This window comes from Lacerta agilis, chromosome 3 (assembly GCF_009819535.1).
Source record: "Lacerta agilis isolate rLacAgi1 chromosome 3, rLacAgi1.pri, whole genome shotgun sequence".
In the NCBI taxonomy this organism is placed as follows: Eukaryota; Metazoa; Chordata; class Lepidosauria; order Squamata; family Lacertidae; genus Lacerta; species Lacerta agilis.
In genome coordinates, this window is record NC_046314.1 from 48,759,871 (window position 1) to 48,777,036 (window position 17,166).

The window sequence follows — 17,166 nt, forward strand, 5'->3', positions numbered from 1 at the left end:
CATTTTGCCTAACAATGTTGTTAACTCTGCAAATAGGGATTTTCATAATTTCCTTCATTCCCCCCGCCCCTGATCTAACAGATGCCCACAAATTTAACAATGCATCAGGATTTTTTTTTTTGGAGGGGGGATAAGTGGTGGAGGAAGGGGGCGGGTTGCCCTGGGTGCCATCTCTGAGGGGGTGACAAGAAGGCACCCTGTGGGAGGCCTGCCCTGCTGCCCTGGGCGCAGCGATGTGAGCCGCCACCATCGCGCAGCTGCGTGTGGAGGATCCCTCCGCCGCTGCTGCAGCCACGAGCAGAGGATCCCTCCACTGTCCGTACGGCGGTTGAGCGGCGCCATCGGCAAACCACCCAGCGGCACATGCGCAGCACAGCTAAGTACGCCGCATGCACATGCACCGTAGTACACTGCATGCGCATGCGCCACCGGGCAGTTTGCCCTGCCCCCTGACACCCCGCACCAGGTGCCGCTTAGCCTTCCTTCGCCCCTGGGGGGGGGGGTTTGCAGTCAAACATAAGTTTGCATGAGTGCTAGTTAGTGCATGAAGGGGTTAAGACCAGATAATTCTGTCTCTAGACTCGGCTACATCACACCCCTTCTTCTCTGTGAGAAAGTGAAGCTGCTTCTCTTCCTGTTCCTCACTGTCTCCACTCTAAGGAAGGACATGTTGAAGTTTTGCACCCAGCTTAGAGCATATGTTTGAAGCTATCTCTCTGTATTTTCTACCCAAGTTTTCTGCCTGTGTTCTCCTTGCTGCTGATTGGATACATGCATGTGCATGGAACCTCAGTGATAAGAGCATATTTTTTAGAAGGTAGGGCTGGGAATGCCGGAGAGCTGGTTCCAGTCAGAGTGGACAATATTGACTTTGTGTTCAGCATCTTTTTACATTCTGTGATGGCTTCTGTAAGAGATGCCTTTTGTGGGAAGTGGAAATCATGTTAGTCCTGCTCAAGAGTATGATTTTATTTTATTAGTTTGTACTGGAGATAGTTGATAAATTTTTAAAGGGAGATGAAAATGAAAGGTATCTCTTCCCATGGTTTGCACACACATTTTTTTTTTTTTTTAACCTCACTGCTGTTTCGGTCAAAGTGATTGGAAGCTTTTTGAAACTACACAAAAGCTTCCAAAACTGACTTTCCAACCTCACTGGCCACATACTCTCCACCACTGCAGTGGATACACTTCAGCGTGAATATATTTGAGTGGCCAGTGAGGTTGGAAGCAAATGTACAATGTCATTGCTAAAATGTCCGTGTGCTTTTGTCCTGTGTGAATGATTGAAAACACACCACATGCAATATGAGTATAATAAAATTAATTGTCCCTGGTTGCCATGGAAACATACCTTTGGTAATTTCCTAGGCCAAATGCTCCAACTAACAAAGATGCATGCTTTATTTAGTATATCACTAACATGGGTCTTCTCTCTTTTGATCTCTTCATCACGGGGGAAATTGAACCTACAGTTTGTGCAGTGAGCTGCTTTAAATGAGAATCAGAGGGATATTGCTTTCTCTGGCTTGTAAACTAACCAGTATTCAATCTCTAATCTTAGAAGCTTCTACAGAGCATGCAAACTTGCACCTTTAGCTTGTTTCCTAGGCGACCAATGATTGGTTTACTGGGTGACAAGACTAGCTCGATTTGAGGAATGTGCCCTTTGAACACATCTCGGTAGCGATGATTCATCAAAAAACACCTGACCAGCAGCAATTCACAGAGCAAATTTTATTTTATGCTAGGTGACAATTGTCTCTGCGGTTGTTTTCAGTGTGTTCCATACAGACCCCCTGCTCATTTCATGGGGAGTTGTGGTTCAGTGCCAGCCAATAGGCCAGTGATTGATTTCCATGATTGCTAGGGCAGTTTGTTTCCATATATGGAGGCTAGATTGGATCCTGCTTGACTCTCAGCTACCCCATGGGATGCTTGATAGGCCACACTGCCCCGATTTGCCACATGTTAAGATATAGGTCACATCCATTCATGCTAGCTCTCCCCCCGCTACCACCTTTTCAGGGTCTGCAGCCACAAAAAAACCTTTCCGTTGTCTAAACGAATGGTAGGCACTTTACATAAACAAGTTTAATTTGCACAATCTAATATTTTATTGATTTTACACATTTTAGAGAAGGTGAAAGGAGGCATAATACAGTGAGGATTTTAGTAGGGTACCTAGAGCAGTGTTTTTCAACCTTTTTTGGGCAAAGGCACACTTGTTTCATGAAAAAAATCACGAGGCACACCACCATTAGATAACAATAATAGTAGTAGTAGTAATAATAAAAATGATAATTCTTCTCATGTCTGAATTGAGCATGTGAAGATGGCGCACCTTGCCCCGGCCCCACCAGGCTAATAATAATAAATAACAACTATAGTACTAGTCAGGACTCTCCCCCCAGCCACAGGAACTCAGTTCTGGCACCTCTCAGGTGGGCGCCTTCGCCATTATAAGAGAACGAGGGAAGGCGTCCGTGATGAGTTCCAGGCTCCAGCACCTCTTTTTCTAGAAAAATAGCATTGGTAGCAGCAGATGCCCCAATGCTAGGTAGGCAGCAGAGGTAGGAGGCGGTGTCGTAGCGGCGGCCGCCTCGCCCCGCACGGCGCACGGGGGTCAGCCAGTTGCTCCACTCGCGCAGTGCCCAGATGTTGGGCACGCAGCTCAGGTGTCGGCACAGCTGCAAGAAGCTGCCGGGCTGCCGCTGCACCCGCAGCCGCCACTCAGCCAGTCCCGAGGACGGCGGGAGGTGCTCGGCTGGCAGCAGGCGGGCCGGGCCCGCGGTGGTAGCGGCGGCGGCGGCATCAGCCACCGGCCCGGGCAGTACCAAGAGGACTCCGGCTTCTTCGAAGGCCTCGCGGATGGCGCAGAGGCGGAAGGCCACGTCTCCCGGCAGCGGCGAGCCCAGCTCCGGGCGCTCAGCAGCGAAGAGCGGCGCCCTCGGGCACTCGCCCCGCACTGAGCCCAGTCCGCAGCGCGGCCCGCCTGCCAGCAGCTGCAGCCAGTCGGACGAGAAGTCGGCCGCGTCCGCCACGCCGCCCGCGAAGACGTGAGCACTGGGCAGGAAGGCGCTCCGCGGGCTCCGCCGCAGGAGGAGCAGCTCATAGTCAAAGGCGCCCGCCGCCGCCGTGGGCCGAGGGGGAGACGCGCCCAGCCCACCTGCCGCTAGCAGCAGCGTCGCCACCTCCCGCCAGTGCCGCAACCGCCTGCCCATGTTTTCCCACGGAACACCAGGCAACATCTCGCGGCACACTAGTGTGCCGCGGAACAGTGGTTGAAAAACACTGACCTAGAGGAAAGATGTGATTAATCCATTTCTGATTTCTTCCTCCTTTTCTCTGATACTGGAGGACTTGCTCAGCAAACCCATATGTTTACAAGCTTGTTTATTTATTTACAGCATGCATAAGCTGTGGAATAACACATGTTCTCTGAGTGGTGAACTGTGAAAGCTTAAAATGCCAACTGTTGCTGATTCAAATCATTGTGAGAATCAAACATTACAGCCCCCAAATTCTTTCAGGGGTGCGATTCTTTTCAAATCTTCTGGGGACTGCAGACTGGAATCTCTCCAGTTAGAAGAAATGGGTATAAACTTCTGCCCAAGTCCTTGGACAGCCACTGCTAGTCAGAGCAGACAGTAAATGAACAAATGTCCAACCACCTGCATTCATGGGCATAGCCAGGATTTTTGTGGGGAGCTCAGGTCTTTTGTTAAGGGGGGCAGAACTTCAGTTTGCTATGTATTTTTATTGATTTTTATTGATTTAAGGGGGCAGCTGCCCCTCCCTGCCCCTCCTTGGCTACGTCCTGTCATTCTCTCTCTTTCCTGCCTATAAGGCAGCTTCCTGTCTTTCCCTCTACAGTGGTACCTTGGTACTCGAACGGCTTGGCTCCCGAACAAATCGGCTCCCAAACGTCACAAACCCGGAAGTAAGTGTTCTAGTTTTGAACATTTTTCAGAAGCCAAATGTCTGTTGCGACTTCCACAGCTTCCAACTGAGTGCAGGAAGCTCCTGCAGCCAATCGGAAGCCGCACCTTGGTTTTCGAACTGTTTTGGGAGTTGAACAGACTCCCGGAATGGATTAACTTTGAGAACCAAGGTACTACTGTATTTCCAAAGTGAGTTTGAATCCTTGAAAACAGTACCATCCATATAAATGGTAAAGGTAGCAGCAGGCATGGGGGAATCCAAATGTTTTCAGAAGTAAATAATTCTTTAGTGAGGGAAGTGAAGGGAAAGCCAAAACATCCTTATGATAACTGAGCATGCTCAGTGGTGGCCACAGAATGCAGAATGACTGTTGGTGGGGGATGGAAAACCAAGACAGAGAGAGGGAATGGAATATTCTGAAAGAGGACGCAGCTGACTAACCAGAGTATGAAACAGGAGTACTCCAGGTTCATATTAAAACATAAGAATAACCCTCCTGAGTCAGACCAAAGGCCCATGTTGTCCAGCATGCTGTACCCACAGTGGCCAAACAGATGCCTGTGGGATTTTCTGAAAAGTGTTACCACTGGTTTCAAACAGCTAAGAATTCCTCCCTTACTTACATTCCAACCAATGGCTCAGCTAGGTCATTTTCAGCTCCTGGGTTTGGTGATTTTGTGGAGGGGGGGAGAGGGCCATGTGTGTGACCTCCATTATGAAGCACGCATTAACAGTCCAACAACATCTGGATGATTACAGGCTCGTCATCAGTACATTAATTGACAACAGAAATACAAACAAATCTTTTTTGTTTGAATAAATCAAGTGCTTTTAGAATGCAAAGTCTCAGCTAAAAAGCTCTATGCTCCTGTTCCTAGTCTTTTAGTCATGTTTATTTAATAATTTCATGGTGTTATTACAATTAATGATTGCAATGGTGGTTTTCTTAGAATACACAGCCTTGGGTAAAGTCCCTCATTTTACAGCCATGTTGATCAGGAAGAACCCAATCTGCTTTTATCTTCTCTTCTATTCCTGTTCCTATTTTTAGACACATTGGCTTCATGCAAGAAAGTGATTGCATCTGTCCTTCTCATCATAACCAAATGCTTTTGTTGACATTAGCAATCAAACGACGTTTTGCAGAGCAGAGACTCAGACTGTTGTCACTGTGACTCTGACCCGTTGAATGGATTTGCTAGATCAGCACGCAACCTTTGTTTTCAATATGTTTGCGGCTTTTAATTCACCATTCCTGCTGAAGGGTTTGAATGATGTGTAGGTGTTGAATATTTGTAGAAACTCATGAGGATTTATGAAAATATCAAGTGGCCCTTCAGAACGGTGTATATTTAAAAGAACTATTATTTAGCAATTCAGCATGTGAGATATTGGCATAAAACAAGAGAAATGAAACTGGCTTGCTATTAGCTGGTGCAAAAATAATCTAGTGTAAGAGCCATGGTTGCGTTGGATCTTGGCTAGAGACACATAGGTTCAAATTGCTATTATTATCTCTATCTTTCAGTATAACCTATCTTGTATGTATGGCGTTGGGTGAAGTGAGAGAAACCTATGTAAACTCCTCTGAAGGGTGGTGATATAACATATGGGATCATTAATAATGGTAAGACTCAGGGCTTTTTTTCTAGAAAAAGAGGTGGTGGAACTTGCTGAGCACCCACCCAGATTTGAGCTATGTAATATCTATATGAAACTGCTGTAAAAAGCAGTCATGAGAAGTTTTTGGGCAAGGATGCTGATGACACTCAGCTCTATTTCTCCATAACATCTGGATCAGGAGAGGCTATGTAGCGCCCAAGACGGCTGCTTAGAAACGGTAGTGGAATGAATAAGCTGAGTTTGAAGCTTGGCAAAGAGAAAGCACTTTGGGTACTTCTGGATCCAGCTTCTTGTCCAGGTAGCCTCAGTGGCTAGAAGCACCTTTTACCAACTGTGCTTGCTACAACAGCAACAACCATTCCTGAACCAAGAGAGCTTGACCACAGTAGTCTTTTTTATTGCGTGGCAAGGCCCCGGGCCCCACAGTTCCCTCAGAAATAAACACACAGACACGAATATGTTGGATTAATGGGATAAATTAGGCCACACTTTATTGGTGACAGATGTGAGTGGTTTGGCTTAGGCAATTGGGTGAAGCAAGACTATATCCTGACTCCTGCCCATCTGCAGGAGTCCCGTAAGGGTCAACTACTGATAGGGGGAGCCCTATGATGCACATCAATTAAGCACCCGCAGGGTCACTGATGGGGTTGTGGCATGGCCCTAGCTCACACCCAGGCTTTGGACAGGAATCACACCCCCGGATCACTTTAACAGAATACCCTTAATGTGGAGGGGCAAGCCAGAGGCAACGACCACCAATCCCATGACAAGGCTTACCCAATGCCTAACTGCCACCCGAGCCAAAAGGTTCGCCGCCAGCACCCTCACACCTGCAACCAACCCCTAATGCCCTTGACGATATTGGCCAGCCAAATATCATTGGAAAGGTGAACACCATCACTGTGCAACAATACCTCCTGGTCGAACGTAATGGCAGGGTGCCATATCATCTAGCCCCACAATAGTTGCACCTTCTGTGCCATGGCACAATCTGCAATTTTCTAGGCCCTGTTGATTGCCGCCTGGTGGGGCAACCAGGCCAACCACACCTCTCCAAGAGTTGGGACCATATTATTGTCAATTCCAGGTGTAAGGCAACCAAATTATCAAAGTCCTCTTTGATGCTCCAGGTCAGGTCAATGCCCTTCCTTAGGACCAAATCATTCATTCCAAGTTGAATAATCAAAGCAGGAGGCCCATGCAGGGCAGCTCTGGCCGTCACGGTTGGCAAAAACTCTTCCCACCTCATGCCGGGCCTTGTGACCCAAGAAATTATGACATTTTCAGGCAGCCCCAGGCAGCTACCCACGCTGATATTGATGGGATGCACCCAGGCCCAGTGGGCAATACTGTGTCTCACCATCCAAATGTTAGTCACGGGGTAACCTGAAATAAGAGAAGTGACAAGGCATAATTAATGAGGGATGTACCTTCTGTATGCCTCTGATCTCTAGTATCCCATATCCTTGATTCCATTTGTTGGAAGACTCCAATCTATTGACATCAGGCAGCTGCCTTCACTGTACTCTTTTCGTTGCCTGCTTAAAACAATTTTGTGCAGGCAAATCTATCAAAAAATGTAGCTGTTGATGTGTTTTAATTTATTTTCAGTTCGCTGCTTATTTGAATTTTCTTTTAAAAGCTTTCACTACTTGTTTTCAATGGGTTTTACTGATACTTTAATTTTTTTGTAAACCCTTCAGAGATTTTGTTACAATCAAGCATCATAATCACAGAGTTACAGTTCTCAGAGTGGTTTTATGGTTAATCCCTCTCTCCAGATAACTCTTGAGATTTGTATCTCTTTGACTGGTATAAGTGTCAAATACAGCCCTCTTGGGCTGCCTAATATACTGGGCCATCTCAATTCAAGAAGGCCAAAGACTAACTGGGCCAAAAAGTCACTTTTCAGGAGTCTATGAATCACTAGTAAGAAATGAAAAGAGCTCTGCCTGCCTGCTGTATTTATAAACACACTATAATAATTAATTAATTACTGAGTAAAACACATTTGCTCTGGTTTCTGTAAATTGGCGCTATGTTCTGGAAAGGCTTATATATTAGTCATTTCTTTATGTGTTTCCCTTTCTTTGTCTCCCTGGGGGGTTTTCACTATGAGGCTGATGGCTTAGCCACAAGTTGACAGATCTCCCTCAAATTTCCACTGGTGATTCAATCTATAATTCTTATTTTAAAGGTCTGCACAGTACCATACTTGTCAAGAGCCACTAGGTATTCGCTTCTGAAGCCGTTGTGTCCTATAACCCTTTGGAAAGCACAAAGAATGATTGTTGGAAGGTGGCACAGCTTGAGAAATCAAAGGCATTGCTAGAGCAATTGAGCTCAGAATACCATTTCAATAGGCTCAGGGCATGTTTTTCCCCTATGGGGTGTAGGTTGGGATCCAATCAGTCCTCTGTGCACGTGGAAGGTCAGGAGATCTCTGGAGTGGCATGAGGAGTAGGAAACCTGGTGCCATCATCCCATGCATGCACAAGCTTCTTTGGGACCTAAGCCATAATATTTTTCTACTTCATTTTCCATTCAAGCATATTTACTCTTCAAAACGGAAAGCAGACAAAACAGAATGCATGCTATTTAGAGCAGCTCTCCAAATGGGGAGAACAAAAAGGAACAAATCCAATGCAGGCAGATAATTAAAGGTGGGGGTAGGCGAATCTGAGCAGCACATTGATGAAAACATCAAGACCCAACAACAACAAATTATTCAAATATATATAAGTAGCAAGATACCAGTTAAAGAACTGGTTGGACCTTTGGGTGACAAGAGAAGAAAGGAAAAGGAGATTGCAGAGTAGTTAAATGAATTATTTGCTTACGTATTCATAACTGAAGACCTGGGAGAGATGACTGAACTTTCTCAGGAAGGGAACCTGAGTAAATGAGGCAAATGGCGGTGACAAGAGATGAAGTTTGTTTACTTGCAACTTTAACAAAGAAAGAGTTGACTTGGATTACTGGTAATTTAAAAGAATATTAGACAAATTCATGGAGAATAAAGCTATAAATGAGTACCAGCCACGATGCCTATGTTCTGCCTCTACTGTTAGATGCAGAATGCCTCTACCAGCTGCTTGGAATCAGAAGTGGGAACACTGCTGTTGCACTCAAGTCCTGTTTCAGGCTTCCCAGAGGCATTTTAGCTTCCATAGGCTTCCCACAGGTTGGCTAGCCACTGTGAGAACAGGATCCCAACCTAGATGGACCTAGATCCACCAATGCTCTTATTATGGTGTCCTTCAGATGTTTCTTATTTCAACTCCCATCAGCTCCAGCCAGCATGGACAATGGTCAAGGCTGATGAGAGTTGTAGCCCAAAATGTCTAGAGGGCACCAGGTTGGGAAAGGCTTATTTAGAATGAATGATTCTGAGCTATTCCACACATGACATGGCAGTCAACTAAAGTTTGTCAATGACAGGAAACTGCAGTCAATGACTGGCTTTATTTTGTCGCTTTTACACACTACACTCTAGGTGTACACTTAGATATGCACCTAAAATTAATAGTAGTAGTAGTAGTAGTAGTAGTAGTAGTAGTAGTAGCAGTAATTGATAGTCTATAAATATACAGCAAATGGGGATGCAAATCATAGCATTTGTCATTGTCTAGTATTCTTGGCAGTGAGTTTTTAGGATGGAGATTTGTATGCTGTAATTGTCCTGCTGACCAGTTATGCCTGTTTTTCCTACATTTGACCTTTTAAAGTAAGGGTAACTAACCTCTGTTCCTCCAGGTATTGTTAGATTACAGGTGACATCATCCCTGGTTTTTGGCCATCCTCACTGGTGATGACTGGCAACAGAGTCTAACAGTAGCTGGAGGGACATGGGTTAGCTGCTCCTGAGTTACAGCATCCTTCTCCCCTATTTATTATAATGACACCCCCCAAAAATGTATAAGATCAGCCTATTAAGCACTATGTGAGAACTTTTCTGACACTGCCAAACCTACCGGTAATTATTTTTCACTTGGTTGTCTAAACAAATTAAATTATCAAGGGCACAGCCAGAATGTCAAAATTGCTTTTAATGAATTGGCCAGCTGCTCAGTTGTACATAACTCTTGTCTCGGTACCTCTCTGTCACACAAATTTGAATTTTCCCCTTTGCTGCCTCCATAACGTTTTTAATAATTTTGTATTGTAAATCACCTAAGGACTGCCTCATGTCAGGCAATTAATACATAATGCACAGAACCAAGGTGCTGTAAAGGAGGGGTGGGAAACATTGACCCTGAAGATGTTGCTGGACTATAACTCTCACCATGTTTGACCATTGGCCATACTGGACAGTCCCCACCATTGCTAAGCAGCAATCTGAATATTAATGCTTCTTCAAGCATCTTAGATGTGCACATCCCGTGTTTGCCTTGTTTCTCTTCCAGAAGTATCACTCCTGGCTGCTTTTCAGGTCACTGGCCAACTGACCTACAATAGTATTATGACAATCTGCCAGGTGGTGATAAGCTGACCTACTGGAGTAAGTCAGCCTGGTGTGCTCTGGTCCATGGGGTCACAAAGAGTCGGACACGACTAAACAACTACACAACAACTGGAGTAAGGGCTGGCGAAGGGTTATAAAAAGAACATAAGAGCTCTGCTGGATCACACCAATGGCCCATCTGGGTCAGCATCCAATTTCTGACAGCCAAATGCCACTGCAAAACTAGAAGGCAACAAAACTCCCACTTCTTCCACAGCTACTGGTATTTAGAGGTATACCGTATAAAAACTTGGAGGTTTCATTAGCTATCATGTATAATACCTGTGCATTCACCTAGTCGTCTTTTAAAGCCATTCAAGTTTGTAGCTATTACTACATATTTTGCAAGAGAATTCCAAAAGCTACATCGTGTGATGAAGTACTTTCCGTTCTCTGTCCTGAATTTTCTCCCAGTTCCCTGGTTTATTGTGTCCCTTCCCCACCTTTCTCAGAACTACATTGTCTCACTGCCCAAAGCTCCAACACTTTAATCTTTCCTTGTAGGGAAGACACTCTTAACCGCCTGTTAAACTTGTTGTCCCTTTTCTACCCATTTTCTTGTTTGATATTACAAATTTGAAGCCTGTGATCCTCCAGATGGTACTGGACAACAATTCCCATCATCCCTGCCATTAGCCAAGCTGACCCATGTGCACCACAACAGCTTCCTCATCTTTGCTCCATATGATGTTATTTTTAGATGTGGTAGCTGGAACTGTACACTGAATTAAAAATGTAACCACACCGTTAATCTGTATAAGGGTCATTTTAAAGTAAAGGCGGTGTGGGTGTGGAATTGCCCTGGGTCTTCTCCACATGGATTAACAGTACAGTCCAATGTACGAGATGACATTGACACAGGGTGCAATGAAAATGATAGGGGAGGGAAATAGCTTCAAATTAACATCCAGTTCACAGGCTGCTCAGAATCCTAAAAGGGGCCTGCAGTTGTAGAATCAATGTTATATGGGTTGAACTGCAAATGGGGAAGGAGTTTTTGGTAGCTGTAGTATAAGCGACTCCTTCCTAAGGAGTTAATGTTTGTAGGGATGCATGAATCTGTCGATTTCAGTTTCTCTCCCTTCTCATTTTTCTGCCTCTTAAATTCACTTCCCTACATTTCCACAACAGTTTGAAATATTTATCTTTTTTTTAAAAAAAAATCATTATGAAAATTCAGCAGTACTGTAGTCCAGATTTCTCCTAACATACACAGCTTTGTATGCAACTTTGCCTGATACACACATTTGTAAAGCAATTTTCCTTTCTATAATGCATTTTCACCAGTATATGTGGCTTCTGCCAACCTAGCAGTTCCAAAGCATACCAGTGCATGTGTAGATAAATAGGTACCGCTGCAGCAGGAAAGTAAACGGCATTTCCATGCGCTCCGACATTTTTTCATGGTGTCCTGTTGTGCCAGAAGCAGTTTAGTCATGCTGGCCACATGACCCAAAAAGCTGTCTTTGGACAAATGCCAGCTCCCTCAGCCTGAAAGCAAGATGAGCACCACACCCCATAGTTGCCTTTGACTGGGCTTAATCATCCAGGGGTCCTTTACTGTTTACCTACTTGTAATCTCAAGTTGGTTTTGTATTTTGGTTGCTCTTTAAATGGCTGTTTTGTACTCATTTACGATATAATTTAAAAAGGGATGAAGCCCTCACCCTTCCACTTTTAGGCAGGATTGCTCATACACTATCCACACCCCCACCATACTTAGCCCACATTGCCCTTCTTGCAATATTACAACAGTGGGAGAGCAGAAGCATAAAAGAATCCTCATGCTTTCTGCAGTGGCTACTAGAAAGCAGGTAGCTGCAAGATGACTCAGCAGCAGTGAGTGAGTCAAACTCACTACTGATCTTTAAGAAAGGAATGGAGGTGGGCAAGAAGACAGGATTACTAATAAATCTGACCAGAATTACATTCCAGCTCAGCCCCAACAGCTGCAATCATGTAGCTCTTGACAGTGAAGCAAAAAGCATCCACTCTGTTTTGTCTTGTAGCAACTTCATGCTAATGATTTGTGTTGCGGAGTTAAGACTGGCAGTCTCTACTATGCCCAGGGGTGGGAAGTAACCCCAAGATCTGGAGCAAGGGAAAAATTCTGAACTCAGACGTAATATCTGGAAACTTGCTTGTAGTCCTCCGCAGTCTTCTGTGCACAGTCAAATTTAATTACAACGTGCTGGAATGCATGTGATGTGAACCCTGGCTTGTGCTTTAGCATATCTGTTGAATGGGTTGTCATGGACACCCTGCTTGATTTTGTTCGCAGTTCAGTGGCCCTGTCTTTGTGTGGCCTTGTAAAAGGACGGCACACTTCGCTGCTGAGCAGCATGAGGACAATAAGGGTACCTTTGCTGGACAAATTGTTTCTAGAATTCACTCCCAACAACTCATTTAATGAAATGGCTCTTGTTCTGAGACGTAAAATGTAAGGTCCATGTTTCAGTTTTTTTGCATGAAAGCGTAAACATCATTCCTAAGGTGCCTTTGCATTATAGAGATGAAAGACATTTGGTGTGTTTTTGGTGATGCTCAACCTTAGACCCAGTTTGATCATGGTATCTAGATAAAACATCAGAGTTCAAAATAACCTGAAGTGCACCAGCAAAATATACCAACTGTGTGGATGTAACTCTATGCAGACACACACACACACACACACGGAGGGAGACCGGGGGGGGGGGTCTGCCTAAAAATGAGAATAGAATATTGAGGGAAAGCACCCGTCTTATTGTACACATTGGCTTCAAAAAAGGCAACCTCAAAAAGCTGCTTCATGCTTTATATAGCGGCTTTGTTTGCTACAGACACACTGCTGTTACACAGCTAAGTGTGAAGGGATGGTGTGCATTCCTAACACAGAGAGAGGGGTGCAATAGAGTGTTGATTGGCTGCAAATCCATATGTCATTTATGTGCCTTTCAAACTTTACCTGTTTACTTGACAGATCTTTCCATCCTAGCTCTGAATCTTTGTTGCTACTGTGAACTTTGTCTTATACAGTGGTGCCCCGCAAGACGAATGCCTCGCTAGACGAAAAACTCGCTAGACGAAAGGCATTCGCTAGCGAAAGGCTGTCTCGCAAGACGAATTTTCCTATGGGCTTGCCTCGCAAGACGATTTTTTTTTTGTCAAACCGCTATTCTCCCATTGGTGCTTCGCAAGACGAAAAATTTGCTATACGACAGCACTCGCAGAACGAATTATTTTCATCTTGCGAGGCACCACTGTAATTATTATCTTCTCTTGCTATATTAGATTTTATGATTTTATTTTTATATAAAACCCTTTTTTAAGTTCACTGCAAACCACTTTAGTTACTGGGTAGCATATTAATACTGCAAATAAGTAAATAAATGTTCCATAATGGAACACCACATGGGTGGGGGCTGAGTGGGACTAATGAAGCCACGTGATTGGAGATGAACACATAGGTCTTTACTATGCAGTCAGCATGAGCTGAAACTTTGCATGAAGGGCAGCTGTAAATATCTTATATGTTACTAGCTGGTTTTTTTTTCTTTTTAAAATTCTCCTGACCCCGAGTATTCTGAAAGCTCCTGTTTTTCATTCTTCCCTGTCCCTTTAGAGCAGGGGTCAGCAACCTTTTTCACCCGTGGGCCGGTCCACTTTCCCTCAGACCATGTGGTAGGCCGGACTATATTTTTTTGGGGGGGGGAATGGACTAATTCCTATGCCCAACAAATAACCCAGAGATGCATTTTACATAAAAGAACACATTCTACTTATGTAAAAACACCAGGCAGGCCCCACAAATAACCCAGAGATGCATTTTAAATAAAAGAACACATTCTACTCATGTAAAAACAGCACGCGGTCATTTTAAGTGAGGGCACTGGGGACCTTAAAGAGCATTCTCCCCCACCCTAGTCCCAAAATTACTCACCCCAGTGACACAATCCCCTCAGAACCGGTCTTACTCAGTGCGACCTCTCAGGCATGCCTCCTGCTCCATCTTTTTTTTTCCTCTCGGCACATGCAAAGCTGCGGCGGCCATTTTAGGTGAGGGCACTGGGGACCCCCCGCCCCACCCCACCCCACCAAAAGCAAATTCGCCTGCACCACGTTTCCACTGAGCGGTTTGTGTCAGAAAGTCCTCAGGTGCTTACAGATGGCAGTTATAAAATGGTTTGTGTCAGAAAGTCCTCAGGTGCTTACAAATGGCAGTTATAAAATGGTGGACAGGGCATTGTTGCTCTGGCCAGGTCTGATTATGTCGACGGGCGATCCGCCTTTCTATTGGATGCTGTTGGAGTCTTCATTCCTTTTGCTGGTGAGGTATAATAGGCGCACCACTTTTTTGCCTTTATTCTATATTTTAGGCATGACAGGTGTGGTTTTTTTGAATTTTTATGATGCCAGATCCTTCCTTGATGGTCAAGTTACGCTTTATCCTAATTTGATGCTGTTTGGTGCGGCGGTTACGGAGAACATCGGTGTCTGCCGCACACACAATGGGAACATTTATATATATATAAATTTTAGCAACAAATTTTTGTTGGATCCAGAGATCATATAAGTTCTGCTCACAGGAGACCATTTTAGCTGGTTCCCCCGATGATGCTTTTAAGAATGTGGTGTACAGGATCACAAGATGCTTTAGGGAAAAGGGGGGAATGAGTAAAACTTGTCTCCCACTCTTCCAACAGTGGGAACCTACTGTACATTGGATCAAAGTCCCTTTGATGAATGGAACGCACACCTTCATTAGCATAAAGGCAACACTGGACAACTTTAACAAAGTTGCTTTTAAGCTGATGAAATTGCTCCAGTATTCAGATTTTTCTTTTTAAAAACCTTTTGTGTGTATTTTACGATGCTGGTGCTTCTTGACAAGCATGCTAATGAGAATAGAGATGGGCAGAGTGTTTCTTTAAGACAGATCCTCTCAATGGCAGTGCCAATTCAAAATACAGAGCTCTGTTCAAGTTTAATGCAGAACCTCATGGCAAAGCACCAATTACCAAACAATTTCACAGCTTGGTATTAAAAAAAAATCTAGATGATAAATTCTTCAGTGCAGATCAATACAGTGGAGGAAAGAAGCATTATTTTGTGGTTAGGAAGGAAAACACCAATTAAGCAGGGTGATTAATAAATTTAATAACTGCAGACTTGAAGTTTTAAAAAATGTTTTAATTGAATGTCAGAAAAAATGACATTAAAAAATGCCCTGCTGTAATAAAATACTATAAGTTGGATAGGCTGTTGAAAAGTTAACATAAAAATCTTTAACACAGTTCTTATTGCTATTTGTACTTTCCATCTCCCTTATATGTAGTTTGCCCAGAGGTAAGCATTTTGAAACCCCGCTGATTTCAATGGGATTATGTTTTCCGCAATATTTCTCAATGGGATCTATAGCCTGTTGTTGCCACCTAACCCCTGTTGATCTTATCCCTTACCCAAGTCCTGCTTTTGGAATTGTTTTCCCCTTCAACCACATCATCAACCTCTAACTCAGTTCCCATCTCCTCTCTTACTTCATTACACTCAAACTCACCACTGTTTGCCACTCTCAACAAACCCTCCCCTTGTCCTTTCTAAGACTTGGTCTCTTTTAATCCTCTAACCACCATTCAGCCTCCTGTTTACCATTTGCCCCCAAACTATCGAAACACGCTCCTTACTTGCTGAGTACAAAGTTTTCTACTCTGCCTCATCGTCTTGAGAATTTATTCTAAGTTTCTTTGTACAGTATGGAAAAGTTAAATTATGAAAAGGTTTCACTACAGTTCTCAGTTACTTCTTCAAGATCTTTAGGCATGCAGAAATGTAATTCTTTTGGAATCTTAGTACTCGGCACATGCTTTTGTTTTGTTTTATTTTTAAAAGCTTTATCAAATAAATTTTACTGTGTGTGTATAGTCTACAAAAACATAAAAGCCAAGCATAATGAAAAATCTGCAGAATCTAGTCCCCTTTCTGCATTATACTTGTGAAGGATTTTCATATAATTAGTAGGAAGCAGAATTATAACCCTCCACCCTCAGGGTCATGTGCCACTCTTACCCTGCTGCCATATCTCTACACGGAGCACATATATTTGAAGAGGGGAAGGCTTTGGGGGAGAATTTTATAACTGCAATGAGAATTAGATGAGTGACACTTGAACCCTGGTAATTTCTCAGGGTTTGCATTGAAAGGGAGAGTGATGCTTCCTGAATTTGCTTTGTTTGTCTTCGATCACATCAGCACATTAAATCTGACTGGCTACATTGTGACATCATTCCATTGTGACATCATCAATTAATCCCTAATTGTGACAACCTCTCATAATCCCTAATTGGTTAGGATAATCTATTTGACAGATGGAAGAAGCATTCTTCTCATCTTCCATGGACTTTGCTTGACCTCAGTGACACTGCAGTGTAACCAGCTCTAGCTTGCTGACTGGGATAGCTCATGTAATTAAAGCAGAAAGAACAGGATGCAGTCATTTAAATACAAAAAAAGAACATTGTTGCCAAAAGAGCAGCAGAGACAATGGCAGAAAATAGGCTTTTAAAAAGTGATATGACAGCATAATCATTATGCAATTATGTATTGCTTGTATACTAACTTTCTTCTTAATTAGTTGTTTCAATGCGGGTGTCAGCCATTTTAAAGGTCTCGTTTTTTTAGAATGAAAGGCAGTATTTGAAGATATAAATATATAAAGAGGTTTGGAAAAAATATTACTTCATCCCTGAAAGCACTATTTTCTCTGTCACTGCTGTAATGTTTGTTAACTGTGCTCTGAAAATTGCAAAGAGCGCAAGTGTAAACCCTTTTAACTACAGTGATAAACTCTATCTGATGATTTATCAGGAGTATTGTTAGACTGGCTTCTAGGCCTGTTATCATTATGGAAGTAGGTCATTAATCAAAGCTCAAAGAAATCCTAGTACTTCTTACTGCAGAGAATATGACAAGAGGTTTAAAAGATTATTATTTATAATTTATTTTAAAAATCCATAGATTTATTTTAAAAATCCATTAAAATTTCATGGCATTAAGTCTCTGAAGCAGTGTACAGAGTAAACACAGAATAAAACTCAGAAACACAAAAAAGAAAA

The 17,166-nt window shown here is 43.5% G+C and overlaps 1 protein-coding gene across 1 annotated transcript in view; it reads left to right on the forward strand.

The window, feature by feature from the left end:
- GPR6 (G protein-coupled receptor 6) overlaps positions 1-17,166 on the forward strand; it is a 35,973-nt gene that overhangs the window by 10,740 nt on the left and 8,067 nt on the right. The window lies entirely within an intron of this gene.